Here is a 10137-nt window from a genome sequence, read left to right on the forward strand (position 1 = left end):
CGCACCGCCCATCCAAACTCACATTAAGTTCGAGTCCGATGCCACCAGTCCTTCAAATTTGTTGTAATAAAAAAGGATTAAAATCTATAATTAGATCATCTAGCATAAGTAATTCGTAGATTTAGTATTTATTCTTTAATATTATTAATTTTTGTCCATATATTTTTCAAATAATAGCAGTTAAATTTATTAAATTGAGTTATACTATTTTTAAAATAGTATGCTACAAATTTATTGTCATATATGTAATGATATGTTAAGTTGTCATTTTCACGTTAAAAATTATCAAATTGGAGAATATCAATTAAATTCATGACTTCCATCAAGGGCAAATCCAAAAATATTTTTAGGGGTCGAAATTGAATAATAAAAATTTAAGAAATCAAAACATAATTTTATAATGTATTAATTTATTATTTCATCATTTTTGAAGGGACTAAACATACTTTTTTTCATTTTTAGGGGTCAAAGTCAATTTTATCGTTAATTAATTTTTGATTTAATTATCTTATCGGAAACTTAGATAGCAGTTTTTCAATTGAGGAGGGTCTAAGGCCCTACATGCCTCCTTCAGATTTGCCTTGGACTTACAAATGTACGAGACTAATAGCAAAATTTCACTTAATGAATTTAATTACTACGATTTGAATCTTAAATTTTAAAATTTAAAATTTAAAAAATATATAAAGTAAAATTAACCGAATTAAATTCCATCATATGTAATTATTGCCTTTTGGAGGCAAATCCCTCAAATCCACACATATAAATAATATTTGCCAGTATTACTGTAGGTTTCTAAGAGGGAGGAATTTGTGTCAAAAATTACTGCTGGATGAATTAAAAGTTAAAAAGTAAATGTAATTAACCATATGCAAAATTGCGGATGCAGTCCCTTCTTTTCATTTGAATCTGTACAGTAATTACATTCTATAAACTGCTTGTAAAATTTAAGAAAGAAGCAAAAGTATTGTTTATTATATTAATTTATAGGACCAGTAGATCACACAATAATCATATAATAGTTTAGATAGTTATATATCTTAAAATTAGAGGTACCATTAAAAGAAACTCATAAATTACATGAAATCAATAAAAGTTTCAAGCTAATTGGAGGAATCAGGATTCATTTGTTCAATAACCTTCTCTAACCTAACAATTAGGGAACACCTCCGGGTTAAAATTTTATACAAGTCTTCCTCCTACATTTAAAATTTAATCCCTTTACTTTTCAGTTTCTAAATTTTAGATCCAATTATTAATATAATCAAGATTTTTTTAATTAAATTCACTAGTATAACATTTTGAATAGTACAATACTCGCTTGGCGGTATGTAACAAAAATAATAGCATTACAATGAACCTAAATTTAATATAAAAATTTAACGGTGTTACGTGTTAACAATTAGATTTATATTTTTACATCTGAATAATAGAGGTAATAAATTCTTTAATAGGTTCAAAGATGACAGAAATCTAGATTGAATAAAATTCCAAGTTCATGAATGGAGAAATTCTCTCTTTTTTGCCTTTGAAATTCTTGCAGAGCAGATGCTTTCTTGCAATATGATGAACTTATGATAGACCCAAACATTTACCTTATTACCAACTGCTGCATATATATATATATGAGAATTATCAAAGTGAATTTGATATTTTGGAAGTAATTAAACATTGAATATAATAATGAAGCTAAGTGCAGTTTAAGATTGGATCAGAGGCAACTTTGGCTGCGTATCTAACAAGCAGAAGATAAGCTGGAATCTGGTTGTGCCTCATCACATGCCCATCACATTGCATTGTCCGATGCAAAATGGGGGCATTTTTCAAAGCTGTTTGAACTTTGAAGTGAATAAATGAAAAAATTTTAATTGATCAATTAATTCCCCTCAACTACACCAAAAAACAAGTTTCCTTTGCCTTGATTTTTCACTACTTTAAACACCCCCTTCTTTACTTTTTATCCATATGATTCCAACTTGTGAATGAAACTCAAGGGCTGTCAAATGGGGGCAGAAGGTAGAGGACAATGAAATTATAAGAGTTGCAGCAGTGCCCCCCAATGCCTTGTTAAAGAGGGCTACATGGTCCTCACCCAACAACCACACCCCTGCAAAATGATAAAAAAGGCTTGATATATACAAAGCCTAGTGAGTGACCCAGCTCATTGAAATATAGGCAGTCCATGAAAGGAACACACATACCTCGTTTTCAATTAATTTTTATTTTTATTTATTGAAGTGGGAACGCAAAGAAATTTGTCCCTTGTTCTGGACGGTTTTGATCACTATATATGAAATGTCATTGGCATCGTTTGTCCCATTCTTCTTGTCATAAACCAGCACAGTCATCTTTGATGGAGTAAATGGACTTTTCTATTGTTTCGCTTTTGCTGTAAATATGAAAGGAAAATACATACGAAGCTTCTTTTTTTAATTAAAGCAACTAAACGAGTACAAGCTGTTTTGCTATTGGGATACGATGCTCAATGGGGATGGCAGTTTGACAAAAAACAGGGACATGAAGGAACGATCCATTTTGCATATTTTGGAACCCTTTATGACTAAGGATGCATGCTTTTCAGTACAGAATTTGGCACTTTACTTCAATTTTGTTAGGTGTGGGGAAACCCCATTTACGGATTTAAACTTTTAAGACCTCACCAACGAAAACGTACGTTTACCACTCAAGGTTCAACATTATTATCCCACGTTCAATGGCTCACTAACAATAAGCACACAACAGCCCCATTTTTACCTATAACTAGCCTTAACATCTTCCAAACCCTTCAATAGGAGGATAAATGTGTTTCAGCGCACTTGAACTCATTCCAGGGACTGTAACACCAGTTGTCCGACCTGATTGCCGGGTCTGAGCTACGAAATGTTACAATTGTTGCCGGAGCAACTACTATCAAATTTACAGTAAATAAATCCTCCAAACATTCAACCATATCTTAAACACTGTCGAAACCGTTTTTTGAAAACAAAAATTTTAGTTTTGACTTAAAAATAAAAACTAGAGTCGCCACCGATTCTTTATTAAGATGTGATCGGCCCACCTTAAAAATAATTTTGTCTACGAAATTTGAGAAAACAGGTTCGGGAGTCAGTTACGCACGAGGAAGGGTTAGCACCCTCGTAACGCCCAAAATCGGAACTAAATTGATTGTTTAATGTATTGGTGTCGAAAATTTGAAAAGATTTTAAAGAAAACTTTTTATTTCATGAATGAATCAAAATAGTAAGACATTCTTATTTCAAAGAAATAAAACACCACACCCAGTGAGTTAGGGCACAATGTTTTTAAATCTTCAAAATACCCGAATATTGCCTTTTGCTTTTGAAAATTCTTATTTCGAGAAGAAAATGTCATGACCAGTAAGTTAGGACCCAACATTTTTGAATTCCCAAGAATAAGCTTTTATTTAAAATTTGCGAATTTATTGCAAAACGAATACTTGGCTTTCTAAATTCATCAAAAAATAATCACAATCCAGTAAGTTAGGACACGATCTTTCTCAAGAATCATGAATGCCAAATATCTCGAAAATTTATGAAATGTGATGATTTTAACACTTTGCCAAAACCTAAATATACATTCCTTTGAAAACATGATAAAATGTTAATGCATATATATAGTATACAAAAATTATGAGAATGAATCAATAATACAATATACATACATTTTAGAAATAATAAACATAAGAATGTATAAACATAATATATTAGTAAATTATGAGAATATAGATATATAGGTATACAAAAAATGTTTATAATAGTTTTGAATGATGCATGAATATATATTTATAAAAGTAAAAAGAATTTTAAAATCAAAACATAAGAGTGTATATATATATATATATATATATATATATATATATATATAAGTTGAAAAATAAAAAAATACATATGTATAAAATATATAGATAGACGTGCAACGTGAAACATGCATATATAGTTATATATATTATAAAAACATGCAAGTATACTAGATAAAAAAAAACATGCATATATATTAAATGAAAGAACGACGCATGTATGAAAATAATAATAATAATAATGATAATAACAATAAAAATCATAGTATAACATAATTATAATAAAAAATGAATAAAATAAAATGTTAAATTGAACTAAAAAAAGAGAAAGAAAAAAAAATTAAATTCGAAGTAAATCTGAGAATAGGACCACATTGAATGCGCGCGCAAGAGTGGAGGACCAAAAGGAAAATTATTCCCTCCCTCCAAAAACGCTGCGCAGCAGTGGGCTAAATTGAAAAACAAATTAAAATTGCGGCTCAATTTAAAAAGAAACAAAGCAGGTTTAATTGCAACGCGCCACGAACAGGAGGGACTGAATTCGCAATTTACCCTTTAAAGCCCAACGCGCGGATCCTCCCCTCCGGGTCGGGTCACCGCGCAGGTTATACTAGGGCAAAACGGCACCGTTTTCAAATCAGTATTTAAAACTGGTTTTCTAAAAAACCTAATAGCAGCAGCCCCTTTTTTAAAAAACATAAAAAACAGAGATGCTCTGCTAGGGTTCCATTTCAACCCTTAACGCCGCCGCCGTTCAAGAGCCCTCTCACGGCCTCAGACGCCGTTTTATTCTCCGATCGAGATGAAGAAGGGATCCGAACACGCCTAGGCCAGGTTAGTTCCCCTTTTCCCCTTTTATTATTATGGAAAAACAAAATAATAAAAAAAAAACTTGCGATCCACCTTTAAAAATTTTGTATTCGGTGTTTTTCTTTCGATTTACAGTATTCTCTCCACCCGTTTACAGATTAAAAGTGGCTTTTTATAGCCTGAAAAAGAAAAAGAAAATAAAAAAAATGATATTGCTTGCTGTTTTTTCTCCTTTGGACTCCTTGAGTCCGTTTTTGTAGGCATTCGTGGAGAGTTTGGCGCGTGAGGGGTGGTCGTCTCCGAGTCTTGCGGCGCCTGGGATCTGCTGGAGGCGTTTGAGGGCGACGGCTGAGTCTAGGGAGGCTCTTAGGGTTTCAACAAATTGATTTTGCTGGGCTAGGGTTTGAAAATTGGCTGTTGGGCCTGTTATTTGGATATTTGGGCCTTAGACGAGTTTAGGCCTGCTATTAAAAAAACTGAAATTGCCTGCTTTGTTTTTGTTTGGGCTCGGGCAATTTGGGCTTGTACAGCTGCCCCTCTTTGCTCATTGTCGTGTAACGGGAATAGAGCAAAGACTAAAAGCCCAATTGTGCCTGGCCTTACTGAGCCTCGACTTCTTCGGTGCTTTTCTTCTTCAAGTAGCTTCATTCCTTCCTACTGCATCTTCAGAGGTACAGGAACTAGCGTTTCAATCTACTCCACTGCAATGTGAGGGAGATAAGATTCGTATGCTGTAGCTTCTCAATTTGCTATCTTTAATCTGCAACTTCAAGGAGATAAGACTTGTAGTTTCAATTTGTTCTGCTACAACTTAAAGATAAATCTGATGCAATCTGCTCTACTGCAACTTCAGAGAGATGAGATATGTGGTTTTAATCCACTCCATTGCAACTTCAAGGAGATAGGATTGGTATACTTCTGATAAGACTGGGGTCTTCGATCTGCTCCACTACTGCTTAGGGAGATAAGAATGCTGGCTTTAATATACTCCACTGTAACCACAGGGAGGTAAAATTCACCATCTTTGATCTGCTCCACTACTGCTTAGGGAGACAAGATCTAAAATCTTCAATCTATTCCACTGCTGCCCAGAGAAGTAGAACTATTGGCTTCAATGCACTCCACTGTAACCTCAAGGAGGTAAAATCCGCCATCCTTGATCTGCTCCACTACTGTTTAGGGAGATAAGATCTGTAATCTTCAATCTATTCCATTGCTGCCCAGGGAAGTAGAATTAGTGGCTTCAATGTACTCTACTGTAACCACAGGGAGGTAAAATCCGCCATCTTTAATCTGCTCCACTACTGCTTAGGGAGACAAGATATGAAATCTTCAATCTATTCCACTGCTGCCCAGGAAAGTAGAATTAGTGGCTTCAATGTACTCCACTGTAACCACAGGGATGTAAAATCTGCCATCTTTGATCTGCTCCACTACTGCTTAGGGAGACAAGATATGAAATCTTCAATCTATTCCACTGCTTCCCAGGGAAGTAGAATTACTGGCTTTAATATACTCCACTGTAACCACAGGGAGGTAAAATTCACTATCTTTGATCTGCCCCACTACTGCTTAGAGAGACAAGATCTGAAATCTTCAATCTATTCCACTGCTGCCCAAGGAAGTAGAATTAATGGCTTCAATGTACTCCACTGTAACCATAGGGAGGTAAAATTCGCCATCTTTAATCTGCTTCGCTGTCTATATAGGAAGGCAATATCTGCTGCTTTTCAACCTACTCCACTATTGCTTAGGGAGATAAGACTTCATGATTTCTCCGATCTGTTCTCTATGGAACATAACCTGTATAATTCACTTTATGAACCTAATTATGCCTAATGATTAGGATGTCATGAACAGAATGAATCAAATGCTCCTAACTAGACATGTGTGAATGACATTTGAATGAATGCAGAATTTTATTTTTCCGAGAATGATCCCGCTTAGGTTGTCATTACTCGAAGTTTACTAAGGCTTTAACACTGACGTGCTACAACGCCTTCTTGCTTGACTGGCTTTTCTTCAATCCTCTCCTATCGCAATTTAAGGATACAGGATCTAAATCTTTCTGGTCTCTTACACCATTCCCAAGGTGTCGTACCAAAGGCTCATGCGCAAATGAATAAATCTTCTCCAGGAACTTCTTCTTATTATTCGGTGATCATTTCTTACTTGTTCATTGAAGCTTTGTCACCAACATGACATCTTGCCATTTTGTTCAATTAGATTTCCAACCTGGTGCGTTCTAAACAATAGTCTTGTTTGAGATTTCTATATTATTCAGAAACTTCGAGAGTAATATGCAAAACTTCCATTGTGAAAGTTTTATTAGTCCATTAATCATTATTTTAATGCAACATACTTGCAAAAAAGATCATGGATAAAAATTGAGTCGGTTCTGAGCATAGCTAGAAATGAATAAGTTGTCAAAGATAATAAAGATGGATAACGAAGAAATTGATTTAGGAATGCATATCTTGGAAATGAATGAAGTGTTCCAAGAATAACAAAAATAATATAAGGATTAGGTGCCCCAGATATCGCAGCTTGAACTTCTCTGGACAGACTTTTTGAAGAGCACTCTGACTTTAACATGTGTTTAGGAGATCTACAGTACTTTGTCAATGCCCCCAAAATATCGCCTACCCTTTCCTATTGATTCAGGTATAGCAAGACCACTGCATGCCTCATTCTGATCAGTACTTGAGCTGCTCTGATTACCTCATGCCTCATTCTGATTAATATTTTCAGCCGCCCCTTTCGGGTTTTCAACTCAAATCCCCTTTGGTCTAAGGCGCCCTTTGCGAGTTTTCACCTTAGCCTCTCCATTTTTACTTTTTCATTTTTCATTTTTCATTTTCATCTTTTTATTTTTTCACATCACTTCTTTTTTCTTTTTTTTGGGGACTCAAACTGCCCTTTGCGGGTTTTTACCTTGGTCATCTCCTTCTTTAAGCGGAGTATTTCCTGGCTGAAACCTGAGTTTACAAGACTTTGTAGGTTTACTAACCATCTCACTCACAATCAAAGCTCCTTTGGAAAAGACCTTCTCTATAACATAAAGTCCTTCCCAATTTGGCATCCGTTATATTTTTTGTAGAGTGAGGATCTTCTTCAGCATTAGGTCCCATCATGGAATTCTCTGGGATAAACCTTTTGTTATAGGCTCGCATCATTCATTTCTTGGTACATTTGACCCTGATGAATAGTTTTTAGCCTTCTTCCTTTTATCAAGTTCAATTGATCACCTTGCGATTGGATCCGTTCTGCTTCATCAAACTTGCTCAGCCAATACCCGGAGAGAAAGAATTTCAACTTCAATAGAAAAAATCGTGATGAACTAAAGAGAAAGGCACTACTCCAGTAGAGTTTTCACTGCATCATTCATAATATTAATCTTGAACATACTGCAAATTTTTGATATCGTGCTGTTGTTCAGATTGCAATAACAGTGCTTTAAACCTGGCACATCCTGGTATGACCATGCAAAAGCATCTTTGAATGCTTGAAGTAACTCAACAATGTCTTGCTTTACTTTTTCGGTTATGCATGTTACCTCAAGGTCACGGTCTCTATTGTCTCCTCGTGAGGTAAAATTTCCTTCCTGCTCTACCATCCTTAACAAGTCAGGAGATAAGCTACAATTTATGACATCTTCAAAGTTATAAGATCCCTCTAAACACATGTCTCACTCAAAAGGCAATTTTGAGTCTGTAGCAGCATCACTCATGTCATTGATATTTAGGGACCCATAGTGGGTACCAAAGAATATACAAAAGAATGTATGAATTTATATGAATTAATGAATGAATGATTTGGCAGGAGAAAAAATATCTAAAAGAATGAAAGAATCGTAAAGAATGAAAGAACATTTGCTCAAAGATGATTGCAATAATGTATTTCATTAAAATAATAATGTTCAGACATGAGCCTATTTCAGAAAGAAGTTCTCATTACTTCTAAGCTAAAAGCAACAAGTGTGTTCTGAACATTACTCTAATAAACTCTAAATAGTACAAGGTTTCTTCTGCGGTCCAATTATTTAGAACACTCCCAAGTTTACAAGGGCGAATATCTGACAAGGTCCCTTCTTCAGTTGTTTCTTCGTATATGTCACTGATGTGAACACCCCCAGCACCTCTTCATATATTGCATCCACCTTATTGTCAATCATGATTAAGAAGCGGATTTTTTGCACTTGATGAGCCATCAAGCTTGACAACACCCATGTTGATGAGTTTTTCAACTAGCTTTTTGAAGGTAATGCAATTCTTGATTGAGTGCCCTATAATTCCCGCATGGTAGTCACATTGTGTGTTCGCATCATACCATTTGGGATACGGAGGTTGTGGGGGTTTTATGTAGGAAAGAGAAATAACGTGTGCATCGAATAAGTTTTGGTACAGCTCCTTATACGATATTGGAATTGTCGTGAACTAGAGCTTCTCAGTATGTGGTTTTACTCCAGATTCCTGTCTCAATGAACTTTATTGACTAGCAACCCCCTTTCCTGGATGACTCACAGTAACTGATTTAGAGTAACCCGTGTTGTTCACCTCATTTTCTCTTCTCCTTGGGACTAACCTCTTGTTACTCTCCTCTGTATTAATTTTCCCGCTCCTTATAGCGCTCTCAATCATTTCACCATTCATTACTATGTCAGGAAAGCTTTTTGTGGCACTTCCTAACATATGTGTGATGAAAGGTGCTTTCAGGGTGTTAATGAATAGCATGGTCATTTCTTTTTCCAGGAGTGGTGGTTGAACTTGGACTGCAACCTCCCTCCATCTCTGTGCATACTGCCTAAAGCTTTCGCTCGGTTTCTTCTCCATATTCTGAAGGGTGATTCTATTAGGAGCCATTTTCGTCACATGACTATATTATTTCATGAACGCTTGTGCCAAGTCCCTCCGTGAACCAATCGTGGCACGACTCAACTGATTGTACCATTTGGATGCTGCCCTTGCAAGGCTGTCTTGGAAACAATGTATCAAGAGTTGGTCGTTGTTAATATATCCCGCCATTCGCCTGCAGAACATCGTGATATGAGCCTCTGGGCAACTTGTCCCATTGTACTTTTCGAATTCTGGCATCTTAAACTTATGGGGGAGTACTAAATCTGGGACTAAACTCAACTCTTTAACGTCAATCCCACGATAGCTTTCAGCGGTCTCCATCGCCTTGAACTTCTCCTCGAGCCACTTGCACTTTTCCTCTAACCTTTTCGGTAACTCCTCCTTTATTATTTCCTTCTCAGCCACTTCATTAAAGTCAGGAATGGCAAAGTTAACATGGTTATTTTCAGGATTGGAGCACGATCCAGCCTGGAAATTTGGGGCACCGATCTGGAAATGCTGAGGCCTGATTGTGACAGTTGATTTGGGAGGGTATGCTTCAGCTTGAGCTCGCGCATGTGGAGGAGTAAAGCCTGGAGGATAGAGTAGTTCATCCTCATTACCCTCTTCGCCATCAGCCATGAGACCCTTTCCTTTATCACCTCCTCCAGTCAA

The sequence above is a fragment of the Gossypium raimondii genome, chromosome 12 (genome assembly GCF_025698545.1).
Source record: "Gossypium raimondii isolate GPD5lz chromosome 12, ASM2569854v1, whole genome shotgun sequence".
Lineage (NCBI taxonomy): Eukaryota > Viridiplantae > Streptophyta > Magnoliopsida > Malvales > Malvaceae > Gossypium > Gossypium raimondii.